The following is a 19,743-nucleotide window of genomic DNA, read 5'->3' as shown; positions in this document are numbered from 1 at the left end:
ACTAACCTCACAAAGTGGATACTGTCTAATTTTACAGAAGAGAAATGTCACTGAGGTCTACAGAGGTTAACTAAATTGCTCAAGATCACACAGCTTATTAGAGACAGAATAGTGCTATCTCCACCATACCATATTAGCTGCCCATTTTGGAGAACTCATTGATAATATGGAAATGTTTATAGCACTGAAAGAAAGTGACCATATTAACAGTAAACTATAATGAAAATATCTAAAGGCATCATTAAAAATGTGTCCTTGATTTTAGGTTAGTAGATTTCAAAATGTTTGGAGGGAGAAAAGAGAAGTCTGTTTTAAGACCTGTTTTACTTTTTTGAAGATAATTTTTCCTTTTGCCTCTGACTGCTCTTAAGAATTTTTCTGCACTTACCATAATCTCTTTCAATACTACTTCTGCCCCATTTGTTCTCGCCTTTCTGAGATTTAATTACATATATATTAGATATTTTCCACCTATCTGTTTTTTTCTCTGTGTACTTTGGTTTGGATGCTGTGTATTTAACTGTCTTTCAATTCACTGATCCTGGCTTCCACCAGCTCTATTTTGTTAAGTGCTTATATGCAGTTCTTAATTTCAGAGATTAGCTTTCAGATTTAGAATTTCTATTTGATGATTTTTTTATGGATTCAAATTCTCTGATGAAATTTTCCATCTTATCTATTTTTATATTTCTTAAACACATAAGTAACTTCTTTATATATGTACATATAGAGAGTTTTAAGTGTATATAGCTTTATATAGAGTTTTAAATACACATATGTACCTTATATACTTACAAGGGTGAAAAGACATGAGAGACTGTGTGGGATGTCACTACGTTGCGCAGGCTTATCTCAAAACTTCTGGATTCACATGAATCTTCCACCTCAGCCTCCCAAGTGCTGGGACTACAGGCATGTGCAACTGAGCCCAGCTAATCATCAATATTTTAAAGTCTTTGTTAACTCAAATTTCTGGATTCCCTGTTTGTTTTGTCCTTGCAGAACATCTAATATTTTTTAATTAAACATGGGACATCACATGTAAAAATAGAGAGAATCTGACTCCCACCATTGTTTTCTGTTTTCCTTCAGGAAGTACCTATTTTTTTTCTTAGAACTTTTATCTGCTAGGCAGATAGAAAGGGTGATCAATCAGAACAATCTTCTTAGCCCAGTCAGTATGAGCTGATGAAGGGTGGGTTGCAGTTGAGTACTATTTGGGCTGATTTGGTTCTCCCTTGTTTTCATGCAAAGCCCCCCAAGGACTGCAACATTTGTAAAGGCCCACCCCCTTAATGCTGCTTAATGGGAGGTCCTTAATGCTGCTCTTTGATTCCTGAGCACTAGTAAACTCTAGAAAACTCTGCTTTGATTTTCCAAGTTTTTCCCTTAGGCTTTCAGCCTCACACCCCATGTAGCATCCTCTTCACTGGCCCTAACACTTTATTTTTTCATAGCCTCACCCAGTTTATTCTCCACTTTGCTTCCAGACTATCTAGAAAATAAGACATTTATCTTATCATGATACTGCCCTGCTTAAAATCAAGCAAACACGTCTTATAATGTTCGGGATAAAGTGTAATCAATTTAGCATAGTTTACAAGGTGCTGCATGGCTGTGATCCAGATTGTGATTTCCACCTCCAACCAGAGTATTCCTCTGCTTTCATCTTAAAGTCCAACCACACCACATTATTCATATTCTGTGAAGCCATCAAGCTCTCTTTTGGTTCTAGGGTTTTGAACATATTGGTTCCTCTGCTGTGATCCTTTCCCTGCCCTCTTCTCCAGACCTACTATTAATCCTTTAAAATTCAGTTCATGCGTCATTTCCAGGAATATTTCCATGGCCCTGCTTTTTTCTCTCTTATCACTTGTCTCATCATGCACCCTTAGTTTTCCTTCCTCTGAACTTTCACAGAACTCAGTGCTTCACCTTTTTTTTGTGAGAAGTGTTAAATATTCTTTATTTAATATCATACATAAATCATACTAAAATGCCTCTCCATAAGGAAAGAATAGCATTTTAGATACGGGGAATTCTAATTAAATTGGCATGGTCAACAAAAAAAGTAGACACTGCTTTGTTATCTTCAACCATTGCCTTTAATAGGGTAATGAACACAAATTGAAACAAATGTGAATCATGCTTGGTTTTGAGAGAGTGAAGGGATTTCCCCCATATTCACATAATCCGTTATATAAATCTAAATATAAGCCAGTTTTCAGATGTCATTCACCATTTTTGTGAAATACTGAACATTACTAATTAAGTCCAACCATAACTTCAAAAAGGGAAAACAGTGATAGAATTTACTGAAGTGGGAGTATAAGCCAAGTATTAATTTAACTACAAGTCAGTTTTACTTAAATCAGGATTGCCCAACAAAAATAATTCTGTCAGGGCTGGGGTTGTAACTCACTGGTAGAGCGCTCATCTAGCAAGTATGGGGCCCTGGGTTCGATCCTCAGCAGCACATACAAATAAAAAAATGGAATAAAAGTATTGTGTTTACTACAACTAAAAATTAATATCAAAAAATTTTTTGTCAGTCACTCATGATCTGATTTCTGGTATATCACATCAATTAAATTATGGTACACATAAAAAAGCCAAGAGACAGTTCTGTTTGGTCATAAATAAGGCAGTAGCTATTAATCATTAGTGGCTTTTTTGAAGCGAGCTATTAAGTCTGCCCTTTCTCCCTTTTTTTTCAGAGAATTTTTTAATATTTATTTATTTAGTTTTTAGTTTTCAGCGGACACAACATCTTTGTTTGTATGTGGTGCTGAGGATCGAACCTGGGCCGCATGCATGCCAGGCAAGCGCGATACCGCTTGATCCACATCTCCAGTCCTTTCTCCCTTTTTCTTACTGCCAGTGAAGATCATTTTTGCTCCACGGATTCTCCAAATACTCCATCAGTATATCCTCTCCCCAGGTGCTACCTTTGTTCTTGTTGGCATCTGTGTGAGAGAATCCAGCAGCCTGACCTGTCGCCCACCCAAACAGTCGGTGGAGATTTGGCCCAGTCTTGTGCTTGCCTCCCTTTTCCACGGAGTGGCACTGGGCACACTTCTGAACAAAAATCTTCTTGCCTTTCTCAACATCACCCATTTTTAATTTGTTCTTTCATGGCTAGCTCAAAGAAGGTTCCCGATCAGAAGCCAGACATGCCACTCTCTGAGTCCTTCACCTTTATTTAGTGCTTTCCATGTTGCAATATGAATGTCTCTAATTCCCTTTTTCATTAGAATACAAACTCCATAAGGACAGGAACCATGTTTACCATGCTCACATCCATACCCTCAGTATCTAGCCCATAAGGTCCTCAGTTAAAGTTTTCTGATTGAATGAATTATTGAAAACAAGAAAGGAAGAAAATATAACCAAGGACAAATACATAGAAAATGACATAGGTAATCATGAATAGTCACCATAAAGACCTTTAAATGATCTGAGAGTTGCAATAAATGCTGAAAACAAAAAAAAAATATTCTTAGAGAATCTATATTCAGAGCAGCAAGAGGAAGGAGATTAAAAAAGATACATACATAGTGCTTAAGGATAATGATGCTATTTGATGGATGGCATAGAGAAGGAATAATTCTAAGTCTGATTATATTCCTTTATTTCTCTGATTGGAGAAAAGAGATGTCCTGCAAGAGTAGAAGTAGACAAAGGAGCTTGAAGGAATAAACAAGGACATTAGAACTAGACAGCATTGTGATGAATCCTGGATGTGACACTTACTAATGTGTGGCTTCAGTTAAGTCACATAAATTATTCTCTGAGCCTCATTTTTTCCAATGTATAAAATGAAGATATACATAACATGGAAGGAAAGTCTTTGAATGATTATTAGGTGGTTGAAACTTAATACATGATAAAGATTTTTTCCAAAGAGAAGAAAGTAGATTTCTTTAAAAAGTAGTTTCTTAAAAAAATAACTTATTGATGCAAACTAATATTATAGCAAGGATTATTAAAAATGCTGTTACATACTTGAGTAAAGATGGTACCAACTGGAATTGTATATTTATAGATAAATAGATCTAGATATCAGACTAATTTTTTTTTTTCAAGAATAGGGTCATTGAGGAAGATTGCATTACCAAACTGGGTAATCATAAAATGTAGACATAGTGCTTCGGGACTTCAGTAAATAATTTGACAGAGTTGTTTGAAAAGCAGAGAAATATAGGATGACTATTTAAAATTGTGCTAATATATAGAACGTAACAGAAACCATTTTAACATGAACAATTCAGTGTCATTAAATACATTCATGGTGCTGTGAAACCATCACCACTATCTATTTCCAGAACTTTTTCATCGGCCTAAATAGAAAATCTGCACCCATTAAACAATAGCTCATTATTTTTATTATCCTTCTAGTCCCTGATAATGTCTATTCTACTTTGTGTCTTTATGAATTTGGCTAATCTCAGAAATTATATAAGAAGTGGAATTATACAGTATGTGTTCTTTTGTGGCTGGTTTATTTCACTTAGCATGTTTTCATAGCTCATCCATATTGCAGTATGTATTGAAATTTCATTCCATTTAAAAACTGAATAATATTCCACCGTATGTATATATCACATTTTGCTTATACATTCATTTATTGATGGACATTTATATAGTTTCTACCTTTCAGCTAGGAATGGGCTGTTTAACCAATGTGATGAACTGGCAACTGGCTGAATGATTGTGCTCACAGGGTGCTGATAAGTGAAATTATGGCATCCTTGAAGGACGTTTCTAGTGGTTTGTCACAGGTGACTTTCTACAATATTCTCCTGATCATCAATCTTCTCAAGAAGATATAGAAAGTATTACTGACTTATTTGTATTGCAGTTGACACAAACATGGAGGAATGATGGCTTTATTAGATAGCAAGATTAGAGTTCAAAAAGATTGACAAATCAGAAACATGGACTGAATCAAGAAAGATGAAATTTCACAGGGGCGAAATATAAGGTCGTATATTTGAGTTAAAACTCCCAATTGCATGAATGCAGATTGAAACTGCGTCACTTTAAAAGATTAAGCCAAAAGTGTGTCAATAACATTAATTGTCTCCCCACACATTAAATTGATGTTAAGGCTATGTTTGTGGAAATGTAATATCTAAAAAGGCAATGATAGTCCTATTTTACTCTGTTCCACTCCTATGAAATTGGTGCTCTTTTCTTACCTACTTTTTAAAGAATACAGCATAGTATAATGCAAACTTTGTTGCTATACTTTTAATTCCAGTTTCATTATTTCTACATCTATAATTTTGGGCAAGTGACTTAGCCTCTCCATGTCTCAATTTCCTTAACTGTAAAATAAACATAGCAAACTGCAAAAATTAAAGAAAATTAATACCTAGTAACTATTTCACAAATATTCATTTTTAAAATGATGTAGAAAATGAATATTTCAAAGAAGAGTAACCACTCATTCTTCCATTTCCCAGGTATTGTTAAACACCTCCACTGTCATAGGATGAACACTTGGAATTAAAGACATTCAGCCTAGAGATGTTATAAAGTGGAGGATATAAGAGTTGATTTCAAATATTTGTGGAAAATATATTAGGCTTTTTGTGAATGGCTTCACAGAATAGAAGTAGAAATAATGGGTGGAAGCTGCAGATTTTGGATCAATGTAAGAAATTGGAATTGGGTTCACTAACTGTCATTGCAGATATTAGCAAAAATTCAGTGAGAGTATTGTAGAAAGGAGATTCTAGCATCATATGGGTGATTTCAGATGACCATTAATTCTTCTTAATTCTTTCAAGATGTGAAGACTCTATGATGATATTAAACATTTTTGCTCTTTCTTTCCCTAGTGATTGTGTGAAAATGACACACCTCCCACTTACTTCTAATTTCTTCATCAAGCCACATTTGGACCTAAGCAGAATTAATTGAAATCAATTGCAGGTTGATCTGAGAAACTTTACTTCCTTTTCAGCTATTAAGTTTACAAGTGACTTTAACAACCACATCATTCAGATACAGCAACCTCTACTCCAGTTCCTCTGTATAATTACTGAGCAAAACAGTGGCCTAGACTTCTTGGGATACAGAGGCTAAAGGTAGTCTAATGAATTATTAAAGAAAGTGCTGAAATGTTCCTAAGTACTTTTTAAAACAGATGTCCCTGTTTTAAAGTTAACTCAAAGTTTCTTAGATTCAAGAGTGGTACCTGAGAACAAAATGTAAAGTTTGGTAGAGTTTTTGAAAGAGTTCAGGATGAATAATAAAATTTTCTATTTTTATTATTTTTATAGGCTAGTGTTTAGGAATTCATATAACTTCCATAACGAGAAAACTTGAGTCAGGACGTTTTTACATAATAAGTGACCTAAATGTCCTCTTTTTTGTCATTTGGAATAAAATGTGAAACAGAATGAACCCAAACACAAAACTTCAAGAAAAATATAGCATATTTCTTTTTTCATTACTTTCTGAAAAAGCAGGGATGCCCTAGAGAACAAAGTCACTATGTGAATCTACTAAATAAATAAATAAATTTTAATTATACTCTACCCTTTAGAGGGGGAAGCTCAACTAGCCACAAAACTACACAAATAACAGGCAATTTATTTATTTTTTAAATTTTGCTTTAATTAGTTATACATGACAGTAGAATGCATTTTAACACATTGTACACAAATGGAACATAACTTCTCATTTCTCTGGCTGTACATAGTGCTGAGTCACACCACTAGTGTAATCATACATGTATATAGGGTAATAATGTCCATCTCATTCCACCATCCTTCCTTTTATATTACATGGCAAAGAGAAAACAAAGTAACCAATGGAGTTAAGGTTGCTTACCACTTGGTCCTAAAATAAGGAGATAATCTTTTATTGTCTGAGTAGGCTAAATGTAATCACAGTGGCCCTTCAATGTGGAAGAAGAAGACAGAAGTGGAGGTCAGAGTGATGTAAAGAGAATTCAATCCAGAGCAGCTTTTGAAAATGGAGCAAGAGGACCATGAGCCAAAGAACATGGGCAGCCTCTAGAGGCTGGAAAGGGTACAGTATGGACTTTCCCTTAGAGTCTCCAGAAAGGAATGTAGCCCTGTTATTTTTAGCTTAGTGAGATCCATTTTAGATGTCTGAATAACAGAACTGTAAGATGATAAATTTGTGTTGTTTTAAGCTATTCAGTATGTGGTTACTTTTTATAGTTTCCATAGAAAACTAGTGCAACCATTAACCACTGAATCTAATGCCCTGCCCAGCATTATATTTATAAAATCTAATGTGCTCCATTTGTGTACAATGTGTCAAAATGCATTCTACTGTCATGTATAACAAATTAGAGCAAACTTAAATGTAGTATAGTATATATTCTTTTCCAAAAGCACATGACACATGACCAAAATGGACCATAACCTAGGTAACAGTATTTTTTTTAAATAAATCTCATTTTAAATGAATTTAAGTCATAGTAAATTGTTCTCTGACCATACTGGTTTAATACTAGAAAACAGCAATGGAGAGCCAAAGGGAAAATCTCCAAACACTTGGCAATTAAATAGTACATATTTAAATAACCTAATGATTAAAAAAGGAAGTCTCAGAGAACATAAAAACTATGCTGAATGGAATAAAAATGAAAAGGAAAACATTTTGCTGAGTATGGTGGTACACGCCTATAATCCTAGTGGCTTGGGAGGCTGAGGCAGGAGGATTGCAAGTTCAAGGCCAGCTTCAGCAAGTTAGCAAGGCCCTGAGCAACTCAGTGATACCCTGTCTCTAATAAAATATAATAAAGGGCTGGGGATGTGGCTCAGTGATTAAGTGCCCCTGAGTTTAATCCCCAGTGCCAAAAAAAAAAAAGAAAGAAAGAAAGAAAAAGAAAAGAAAAACAAGAGAAAAATGAAGACAGATTTTAGAAAATGAAGGAAATAGTAAAGATAATAGCAGAATTCACTGAAATTGAACAGAGAAAAACAATAGAGAAAATCAATGAATGAAAAAGCTGATTCTTTGGAAAGACCAATAAAATTGATAAATCTCTTGGTATGCTGAAGAAAAAGAGAGATGACACAAATTACTAATATCAGAAGTGAAAGAAGGCATATCACTACCCATACTCCAGACATTATCAAGATAATAAGTGATTATTTGAATAATTCTATGCACAGACATTTGACAATCTGAAATCAATCAATTGCTCAAAACTTACCCCCCCCCCAAAAAAAAATACTTACCCAGGGTGAAATACATAAATTTAATAGTTTATAATTATTAAATAACATGAATTTATAATTTTATTTTTTAAGAATATGTTTTTTTAAGAGAGAGAGAGAGAATTATTTATTTTTTTTTCATTTTTGGCAGACACAACATCTTTGTTTGTATGTGGTGCTGAGGATCGAACCCGGGCCGCACGCATGCCAGGCGAGTGCGCTACTGCTTGAGCCACATCCCCAGCCCTGAATTTATAATTTTAAAACTTTCATAAAACAAATTTGAAATTTCAAAGCACCAATAGAGAATTCTACCAAACACTTAAAGAATCAATATCAGTTTTACACAATTTCTTCCAAAAGATGGAAGTAGAACGAATGTTTCCCAACACATTTTATGAGGCCAGTGGTACTCTGATACCAACAATAAGCAAAGGTAGTAAAAAATATTGAAACAATAATAACCATAAGCCAGTAGTATAAGCTTAGATACAAAAATCCTCAAGAAAATATTAGCAAATTGAATCTAGCAATATTTTAAAAGAATTGTATACCACAGTGAAGTGGGGCTCACTCCAGAAATGCAAGAGTGGTTCAATATTCAAAAAATCCATGTAATCTACTATATTAATATGCTAAAGAAAATATATATCAACCGATTTAGAAAAAATTGCCACAAAATTGAATACTCATTCATGATAAAAGCTCCCACTCAAGTAAGAATAAAGAAGAATGTCCTCAATTTGATAAAGAACCAAAAACCTATAGCTAACCTCTTAAGTAATGGTAAAATACTAAATGCTCTAGAATAAGACCAAAAATAAGGCAAGGATGTATACCTTCACCACTTATTCATCATAGTATTGGAAGTCCTGGACAGTAAAAAAAAAGGCAAGAGAAAGAAAGAAAAGACACAAACTAGAAAGGAGGCAATAAAATTTTCTCTATATCATATTGCGTGAATATAAGATTCCGCAGAATCTATAAGAAAGTACCAAGAACTGGCGTTGGGCTGTGGCTCAGTGGTAGTGCACTTACCTGGCATGTGTGAGGCACTGGGTTTGATTCTCAGCACCACATATAAATAAATAAAATAAAGGTATATCTACAACAACAAAAAATATTTTTTAAAAAGAAAGTACCAAGAACTTATAAGCAAAGCATCTTATAAGATCTAAGAACACTGGACATAAGATAAACACATAAGTATCAAATTTTTTTGGAACTGGGGATTGAATCCATGGGCACTTTATCACTGAGCCACATTACCAGCCCTTTTTAATATTTTATTAGAGACAGTCTCACTGATTTGCTTACAACCTTGCTAAGTTGCTGAGGCTGGCTTTGAACTTGTCATCTTCCTTCCTCAGCCTCCCAAGCCACTGGGATTACAAGCATGTGCCACTATGCCCAGCTTAAATATCAATATTTATATGTGCTAGCAATGAATAAGTGGAGAAACATTCTATTATTCATACTATTTATGATCATCAAATAAAATGAAATAATTGGGTATAATTCTAACAGAGCATAGGAGATCTGTGTGCTGAAAACTACCAATAAGCAAATAAACACCTTCAAAGATATTCAACATTATCAGTCATTATGGAAATGCAAAGTAAAACCATAATGAAATATTATTACATACCCATCAGAGTGCATAAAATAAAAATATTGGTGTTAGTAAATGCTATTGAGGATGTAGAGAAGATGGATCTTTCATACATTGCTGGCAGGAATCTAAAATGGTACAGACAATCTGGAAAATAGTTTGGAAGTTCTTATACAATTAAACATGCACTTGGCTGAGCACTCAAAATGTGTGATTTTTATGGAGGACTATACTGCAGAATTCAAGAAGCCCTTCCAGTTGTTTGACCAAATGTGCAATGATAAGATTCTGTATAGCCAGTGTGGGGATGTGGTGAGTGCCACCAATGCTGTGGTGCTCGGTATCCTGGGGAACTCCAAGAGTGATGAGATGAATGTGAAGGTGCTGGACTTGGAGCAGTTCCTGCCCATCCTTCAGTCAGTGGCCAAGAACAAGAACCAGGGAATCTATGAGGATTATGCCAAAGGTCTTTGGGTGTTTGACAAGGAAGGAATGGTATTATCATGGGCACTGAAATCCATTATCTCCTTGTCACACTGGATAAAAACATGACAGAGGAAGAAGTAGAGATACTGGTGGCAAGGCATGAGGGCACCGGTGGTTGTATCAACTATGACAAGCTTGCCCAGATGGTGGTGAATGGCTGAAGTCATTCCTGGTATCCCCGGAGCCTGTGTCTTTCACTGTGTGAGCACCAGGGATTGAACCAGAGGTGCTTAACCACTGAGCCACATTTTCAGCCCTTTTTATTTTTATTTTTTATTTTGAGGCAGGGTCTCGCTGAGTTGCTTAGGTCCTCACTAAATTGCTGAGGCTATCCTTGAACTTGGCAATCCTCCTGCCTCAGTCTCCTGAGTGGCTGGGATTACAAGTTTGCACCCCCATGACCAGCTTGTGTGAAATTTGCATGTGGCCCTGGATGGTTCCTGAGCTCTCTTGTCAAAGTACCTTTCCTATATGGTCTTTCTTGGATGATGTTTGACATCAACATTCACCAAACTTTCTTTCTTTGCCCACACACACCCACAAAAGTTAAACATAAACTTACCATAAAACCCAACACAATTGCACTGGGCATGTATAACAGACAAATGAAAACATATTTTCATACACATACACATACACACACACACAACTATATGGGAAATGTTTTATTTTATAATCTTTAAAACTGAAACAACCCAGAAGGCCTGAAGTGGATGAATGGTTAAATAAACTGGTATATTCATACCATGGAACACTCCTTAACAATTAAAAAGAATCTTTCATATACACAACAACTTGGATGAATCTCAAGCATGTTATGCTTCATGAAAAAAAATCAAATCCCAACAGGTTACGAGTTGTATAATTCAATTTATTTAACATTCTTAAAAATGACAAAATTATAATTATGGGGAATAGATTATTGTAGTGCTTTTGAACCTTTTTTTCATGATTAACCCCACAAAAGACTTTATAGACTTTGTTTTCTAATTGCCCTCTCTAGAAAATCAAATGCTAGGGAATAAGATTTTGGTGGATAAGGTTGAGTTTTGTCAGGATGCAAACCATGTATTATCTAAGATTTTTTTTTTAAAGAGAGAGTGAGAGAGGAGAGAGAGAGAGAGAGAGAATTTTTTTTAATATTTATTTTTTAGTTCTCGGCGGACACAACATCTTTGTTGGTATGTGGTGCTGAGGATCGAACCCAGGCCGCACGCATGCCAGACGAGCGCACTACCGCTTGAGCCACATCCCCAGCCCTATCTAAGATTTTTTTCAGAGGTTAGGGTACAGGATGGAATGGATGAGGGAGGGAATCCTATATCTATGAATATATATTTTTGTAGTTTTAATTTTTTCCATATTTTTACTGGTGGAAATATAATTGTGCATAGTGGTGGGATTCATTATTACATATTTATACTTGCACAAAATAGAACAATATAATTTTTCTAATCTCATTCCCCAGTTGTTATAGTTTAGACATGAGGTGTTCCCCAAAGCTCATGTGTGAGACAATGAAAGACGGTTTCGAGGTGAAATGATTGATTGGGTTTTGAGAGCTGTAACCTTATCAGTGGATTTTTCCACAGATACAAATTAACTAGGCAGTAACTATAGGCAGGTAGTGTGTGGCTGGAGGAAGTAGGTCACTGAGGGCATGACTTTCAGGTTTATATTTTCTCCCTGGTAAACAGAGCTCTCTCTTTCTGCTTCATGGTTGCCATATCCTGGGCTGCTTGCCTCTACCAAGCTCTCTGCCATGATGTTCTGCTTCATCTTGGGCCCAGGACTATGGAGTCAGCAGACACTGGACTGAGATTTCGGGTACTGTGAGCCAAAATAAACTTTTCCTCCTCTAAGTTGTTCTTTTCAGGTCTTTTTGTCACAGTGACATAAAGCTGAATAAAACAACAGTATTTCTCTGTTCCCTCTCCTCCTCCCTCCCCCAGTCCCTTTCCTCTACAGATCTCCCTTTGATTTTCATGAGATTCCCTCCTCCTCACAACCTTTTTTCCCCTTTTTCTTCTCTAGAATCCACATAGGAGAGAAAATATACTACCCTTGAACTTCTGAGTTTGGCTTATTTTACTTAACATAAAGGTTTCAAGTTCCAACCATTTTCCTCCAAATTACATAATTTCATTTTTCTTTATGGCTGAATGAAACTCCATTTGTGTATATATGCCACATTTTCTTCATCCATACATCCATTGATGGACACCTATGTTTTTTACATTTTTATAATTTTGACTTTAGAAATCATGTTAATGTTCTTCATTTACATAAATAAAATTGGATCAATAAGGGTGGCAGGAGTGGAGGTGGAGGTAGACCAAAAACTGAATTAAAACAGAAACAAATGAACCCAACTGTATTTCAAATGAATAACCAAACTACTTTGAAAATACCCAACCCATGTAACTTTTGAACACAGCACCTTGTCTATACACCCTCAATCTAGAGATAAAAAGAACTGTACCAAATCTTTAACTTTTTAACCTGGTTGGTTCATTTTATTTAAACTTGAAATCTTCTTTCTGAAAAATTTTTTATACCTTTATTTTGTTTATTTTTATGTGGTGCTAAGGATCGAACCCAGTGTTTCACACATGCGAGGCAAGTGCTCTACCACTGAGCTACAACCCCAGCCCAAACCTGGCTGTTTTTTTTTTTTTAATATTTTTTAGTTACAGATGGACACAATACCTTTATTTTATTTGTTTATTTTTATGTGGTGCTGAGGATGGAACTAGTGCCTCACACATGCTAGGCAAGTGCTTTACCGCTGAGCTACAGTCCCAGCCCTGGTTGTTTTATGTAGTAATATAAATGCAGCAAGTCTCAAATTATCTTGTTCGTATTGGAGTAAATGAATTAATGTTGTCATAAACCAATCTTCTCTCTAGAAAAAGGGAGAAAAAATTATAAAATGGGTGAAAGCTAGAAGTACCTCGTAGGGTTGGATTGCAATTGGAAGTATCGGTTATATGCTTAAAATTTCTTCAAAATTAAAGAAAAAAAAGAATATGAATTACAAAGTAATCAGTATATATGCATGTTCATATGTACATATATTCATGCATAGATGTAATTATATTCTTGACTACCATGAACTTTACATATGTGTAATCTAGAGCAAGAGTAAGCAAAAGGCAGAGAGACAAAGAAAATTCTATAAAATTGCTGATTGGGAAATAATCCTTATAAAATTGTTTTCAGAACAACTGGCAATTTGACTAAGTGCCCCTGCTTTTATTCTTATTTTTTATTTTTTAAAAATATTTATTATTTAATTGTAGTTGGACACAATATCTTTATTTTGTTTATTTATTTTTATGTGGTGCTGAGGATTGAACCCAGGGCCTCGCACGTGCTAGGCAAGGGCTCTACTGCTGAGCCACAACCCCAACCCTTATTTTTTATTTTATGTTTTAAAATTCTTATTTAATTTTTGAAATGAAAATACACCCTTTATGTTAGAATCAGTATAGCATCTTGGTTGATAAAATTTATTTTAAAGTGAGATAATTTGTTTAAATCCTAGCTTTTCCATATACTATCAAGCTAGTTATTTATTCTCTCTGGACCCTAAATATTTGATCTCTAAAGTGAGACTGATAGTAAGTTACTCATAGGAAGATATCTGCCTACCAGATATTGAGCATCTGCACTTCCTCCTGGAATCCTCTGTAAGTTATACCTTGTACATAGTGTGCTCAACAGAGAGTCTAGGCATACTATAGATGCTCAATACCTGATAAGCAATATCATTATTGCATATAATGATTACCATGTAATGATAAAATCATATATTTATGATATATTGCTTCTTCCACAAATAAAATATATGTAAGGCTTAGTGTCTATTTACCCAGATCAGACAACCACATAACTTATCTGTTCTTATTCACACATTCTGAATAAACATTCAGAATACACATTCTGGGAAGTCATAACTAAAATTTCAAAATATTTAAAAATTGTCACACTTACTATAACTCTTTCTACTGGGGAGGAATTCAGCATAAGAAATATCTCGTTTGAGCTTGGTATTGTGGCACACACCTGTAGTCTTAGCTGCTCAGGAGACTGAGGCAGGAGAATTGCTTGAAGCCACAAGTTTGAGACCAGCTTGGGCAACATAGCAAAATCCTATACTAAAAAAAGAAAGAGTAAAAGGAAAAAATAAAAGAAGAAGAAAGAAAGGAAAAGAGGAAGAAAGAAATATCTCAGTTGGACAATATCTCAGTTGGAATTTTAATAGGCATGGTTTAGTTATTGATGGAGCAATAGATTGTTGCTATAAGGTTGTCTTCAGAAAATAAAGGGTGATAGCTCTGGGGTGCTAAAAAAGCCATAGTAAGCAAACTTATGTTCAAGTCTCAGAACTGCCTTTTTTCCTAGTGGGATAAATAGGCAAATCATCTGAATCCTTTATATATCAGTTTCCTTAACTCTAATATACTGGATAGTATTTTCTGTTCATAGGATTGTTGTGAGGATCGAAAAAGAAGTAGAGTGAATACATTTTTCTAAACAATGAGGTTTACATAACCATACCAGATGGTATTATATATTTTGTGGCACAAATCTCAACGGCAATTGGGGAAATGGTTTTGGTGTAGTTTGCCGTGGTTTTCTCAGCTATGATTTTGTTATTCACTGCCTGCCAATTTTATTCTCTATAGCTATTCAAATATAGATTTATAAGAGAAAATTTTCATTTATGAACTGTACAGTGATTGCCACCTGCTATATATGTGCCCATGTGCCTTTTCCTGAGAAGCGTGTTGAAAATGAATTATATTTTGGCAAAAAGATAATCAATGTGAATGAAAAAAAATCCCATAACAAAATCTACTAAAATTTTTGTCAATCAGTTGAATAGCATTTACTTACAAGTAAAAATGAGGTTAGCCCAATCAGTATGCATTTTTTCAGGCCCCAGAATTATTGATATTATTAGCAGGTAATCCGGAGATGAGATTAAAGTCCAGATTGTTGGCTTCCATTTCAAAATTTTCTCTGCATTTTTTAGGACTCCATCTCACAGTGTCAAAACATCTGGATATAAAACTTAAAAATATACTTACCAATCTCTTTAAAATAATTTTTATTATGGTAAGAACACTTAACAGAAGATATACTCTCTTAAATTTCTAACAGGTAACACAGTATTGTTAACTCTAGGCATAGTGTTGTACAAAAGATCTCTAGAAATTAATCATCTTGTATAACTGAAATTTTATACATATAAAACACTAACTCCCCATTTCCTATTCACTAGGCCTTGTCAATTACCATTATATTCCCTGCTTCTATGTCTATGACTATCTTAGATAACTCATATAAATGGAAGCATGCATAAAAATTGTATATAAAATTGTACATAAATTATATATTTATTCTACACAATATGTTGTGAAATATGTATATGTTGTGGGATGACTAAATTAAGCTAATTGACATACACACAACCTCACATACCTTTTTTTTGTGGTAAGAGCACTTAAAAATTCACTCTTTTAGTGATTTTCAGGAGTATACAGGGCTGTGGTTGTGGCTCAATGGTGGAGTGCTTGTCTAGCATGTGGAAGGCACTGGGTTCGATTCTCAGCACTACATGTAAATAAATACATTAATTAATTAAAGTCCATCAACAACTAATTTTTTTTTTTAAAAAAGAGTATACATCTGGGTACAGTGGCTCATTCCTATAATCCTAGCTGCTCAGGAGGCTGAAGCAGGAGGATCATGAGTTCAAAGCCAGCTTCAGCAACTTAGAGAGGCTGTAAGCAAATTGGCAAGACCCAGTTTCTAAATGAAAACTTAAAGGGGCTGGAAGCCAGGCATAGTGGTGCACACCTGCAATCCCACTGGTTTGGGAGGCTGAGACAGGAGGATCACAAGTTCAAAGCCAGTCTCAGCCAAAGCAAGGCGTTAAGCAACTCAGTGAGACCTTGTCTCTAAATAAAATACAAAATAGGGCTGGGAATGTGGCTCTGTGGTTGAGTGCCCCTGAGTTCAATCCCTGGTACAAAAAAAAAAAAAAACAGGCTGAGGTAGCTCAGTGGTTAAATGCTCCTGGGTTCAATCCCTGGCACCAAAACAAACAAACAAATATATATTATACTGTATTGTTATTAACTATAATTTCCATGTGATGAACTAGATCTCTTGAACTTGCTCTTTCTACTTAGTATAAGCAATTTGAAAATATAGTACATGACAAAAGTGCTGATGTATATGTGGAAAAAGGAACACTCTCATACACTGTTAGTGGGAATATAAATTGGTACAGTCATGGAAAACAGTGTGGAGGTTTCTAAAAAAAATGTTTAAATAGAACTACCATGTGATCCAGCAATCCCACTTCTGGGGAAGGAAAAGGAATTAGTATGTCAAAGAGATATCTGCACTCTTATGTTTACTGTAGCACCATTCACAATAGCCAAGATATGGAATCAATCTCATTGTCTATGCACAGATGAATGGGCAAAGAAAACGTGTTACATATACACAGTAGAATAGTATTCATTCATAAAAAAGAATTAAATCCTGCAATTTGTGACAATATGGATGAGCCCAGAGGATATTAGGTGAAGTGAAATAAGCCAGGCAGAGCAATAATTCCTACATGATTTCACTCATGTGTAGAATCTAAAAAAATTTATCTCACAGAAGTAGATAGTAGGACGTGGTTACCAGAGACAAGGAGGGTGGGAGGATATGGAAAGATTGGTTAAGAGTATGAAGTTATAGATAGGTAAAAGGAAAAAGTTCGAATGTTCTATTACACAGTAGGGTCACTCTGGTTAACAATATTGTATTGAGACTTCAAAATAGCTAGAAGGGAGAATTCTGAATGTTGTCAAAAAAATAAGTTGATTAAAACAGAGTCACCTGGGCTGGGGATGTGGCTCAAGTGGTGGCGCGCTCGCCTGGCATGTGTGTGGCCCGGGTTCGATCCTCAGCACCACATACCAACAAAGATGTTGTGTCTGCCGAGAACTAAAAAAATAAATAAATAAATATTAAAAATTCTCTCTCTCTCTCTCTCTCTCTCTCTCTCTCTCTCTCTCTCTCTCTCCTCTCTCACTCTCTCTTTAAAAAAAAAAAAAAACAGAGTCACCTGCTTCTCTTCCCTAGGGCAGTGCTGAAAGGCCAATGTATTGGGTGGATATTCACTCCATTTTTCTACTTTCCTGCTAAAGGAGAAATCTCATAATTGTGTGTCTTCTCTTAATCCCACAGTGCCTAGCAGGCTGCTAAGATTCATCCACCCTCTTTTCTTGAGGGAGTACCCTGGAATTCTGAGAGACTGGGTTCAAGCTCCAATTCTCTTCCTTTCTCTTGAAAGAGAAGTATCAGGATTATATACCTTCTTTCAATCTTGCAGAACCCTGCTGGCTGATCAGTGCCTCCTACTTTTTTTTTTCATTTTTCTTAACTGCTCCCAGACACTTTTAACTATGCTAGTTACTTTAGCACTCTGAGTGAAGACAGAAATAGATTTCTTGCGTAGTACTGGTGTAATGGTTAATTACATTACTGGTGTAATGGTTAATTAAGGCTGGTGTAATGGTTAATTTGAATTTTCAACTTGATTGGATGAAGAGATGCCAAGGTTTAAAAGGATTATGGGTGTGTCAGTGAGGGTGTGTCTAGGAATGATTGGCATGTGGGATAGCCAACTAAAATGGAGACCCTCCCTAAGTGTGGGCAGCACCATCCAATAAGATGATGGCTTGGATGCAATAAAAGTTGGAAGGACAAGGAAGCAGATGTAAACTTGATTCTTCTTGAACCCGTTCTTGATTGCTGCTGCGATATTCTGAGGATATCAGACTTTCGCTTTTTTGCTCTTCCCAGCTGGATTCTCCATAAGCCTTTGGTCTCAGACTAGGGCAGCACCACTGATCCTCTTGTTCCAGGACTTCAGCCTCTTGGATTGCACAGCTACTGGTTCTTCCAGCTCTCCGACCTACAGACGGCCATTGTGGACTATCCAGCTTATGGTAGTGTAAGCCAACCTCATAAGTCCCCCTTTTATAATTATACTTCCTGTTGATTCTGTTTCTCTAGAGAACCCTGGGTAATACAGCTGGGAATGCTGGATACATCCTTCATTCATTGACAGAAATCAGGGCCAAATGGATCTCTTGTGGCACCCAGCTGTGCTGGCTTGGGAAAGGGACCAACATGACCATTTTTGAAGCAATTTTGCTCAGTTTTGTGCTCATCTGAGATTTTTCAACTTCTAACCTTGATTGTGAAGTTCTCAAAGGTATTTTGGGCCAACTGTCACGGTTTTTCATTGTTTCTGTGGGTAGATATACAGTAGAACTACTTATTCTGTCATCTTGTTGATGTCACTGATCCAACATTGGCCTACTTATGAATCCCTGATCTGCCACAAGCTAGTAATATAAACTTCTACATGTATTGTGCCCTCTCTGAGTTTCATGTCCTTTGACATTAAAAGTGAACTCATAGGGTTCTATGTCAATTGACAAGTGCCTAATGTCCATTGAATAAATAGTACTCATTTTTTATCGTAACTGTTAAATGTAGAGGATTTGCCAGTTGGAATAGCTGTTTTGCAGGTGGAGAAAGGGAGTTGGGAGAGGGTGTAGCACCTCTAATCCCTTCTTTACTTGAATAATTCTTACGTAAGTTCACATAGAAATCTCACAACTACAATGCTTATAAACCACTCTTGCCACAAACAAGGCCTATAACAAAGAAGACTTGATGTAAAGTGGGCCTAGAAGCACACTTAGACTTTAAGATGAAAAAAAAAATTATATCAAAACTTGGTAGTGCAAGTGGCTGAGGACCAGATCATATTTTGTAGTAGATGATAAAGATTCACACAAGGTTCCAAATTCAGAAATTTAGACAGCAGGAAGACTGTGAAAAGAATGAATCTGAACTTGGCACAAAGACTATCCAGTAACTCCCTGGGTAGTTGCCAGGAGCAGGCACCATTGTCTAAGTGTGAGTGGTGTTTTAATTTCAGAGACTTTGAAATATACTCCCAAAGAAGGAAAGAAAAACAGAGCTGACAAAGTCTAGGAAATAATGTAAGACAAAGTACTAGGCAAGAACCTCAATAGTCCAAACCCTACTATCCTAAAGAAATAAATGTAACTTCCAAATATAAAAGTGACCCTTCTCTTGGGCTGGGGTTGTGGCTCAGAGGTAGAGTGCTTGCCTAACATGCGTGAGGCACTGAGTTCGATCCTCAGCACCACATAAAAATAAAATAAAGATATTGTGTCCACCTAAAACTAATAAATAAATAAATAAGTAAATAAAAGTGACCCTTCCCTATTCACTGACTGCTAAGTTGCTAAGCAGTTACTTAGGAACACAGTTGCTAAGAATCTTCAACTTCTGATTATTTTATCTTTCTCTTTTTAAAATTTCATC

At 35.6% G+C, this 19,743-nt stretch overlaps 2 pseudogenes across 2 annotated transcripts; one reads left to right on the top strand and one right to left on the bottom strand.

Moving 5' to 3' along the window:
* Window positions 1–2,654: 2,654 nt before the first annotated feature.
* Window positions 2,655–3,117, bottom strand: LOC308639551 (cytochrome c, somatic-like; annotated as a pseudogene). The gene is made up of 2 exons: window positions 2,865–3,117; window positions 2,655–2,705 (listed from the first exon to the last, which is right to left on the bottom strand). The product of its transcript is annotated as a cytochrome c, somatic-like (transcript).
* A 6,908-nt stretch (window positions 3,118–10,025) lies between these two features.
* LOC308639822 (myosin light polypeptide 6-like) lies at window positions 10,026–10,466 on the top strand (annotated as a pseudogene). Its single transcript has one exon. The product of its transcript is annotated as a myosin light polypeptide 6-like (transcript).
* The last annotated feature ends 9,277 nt before the right edge of the window (window positions 10,467–19,743 follow it).

The sequence above is a fragment of the Spermophilus citellus genome (genome assembly GCF_964194105.1).
Source record: "Spermophilus citellus genome assembly, chromosome: X".
Taxonomy (NCBI): domain Eukaryota; kingdom Metazoa; phylum Chordata; class Mammalia; order Rodentia; family Sciuridae; genus Spermophilus; species Spermophilus citellus.
The sequence above is the reverse complement of the archived record's forward strand: the minus strand, read 5'-3'. Positions and strand labels throughout refer to the sequence as shown.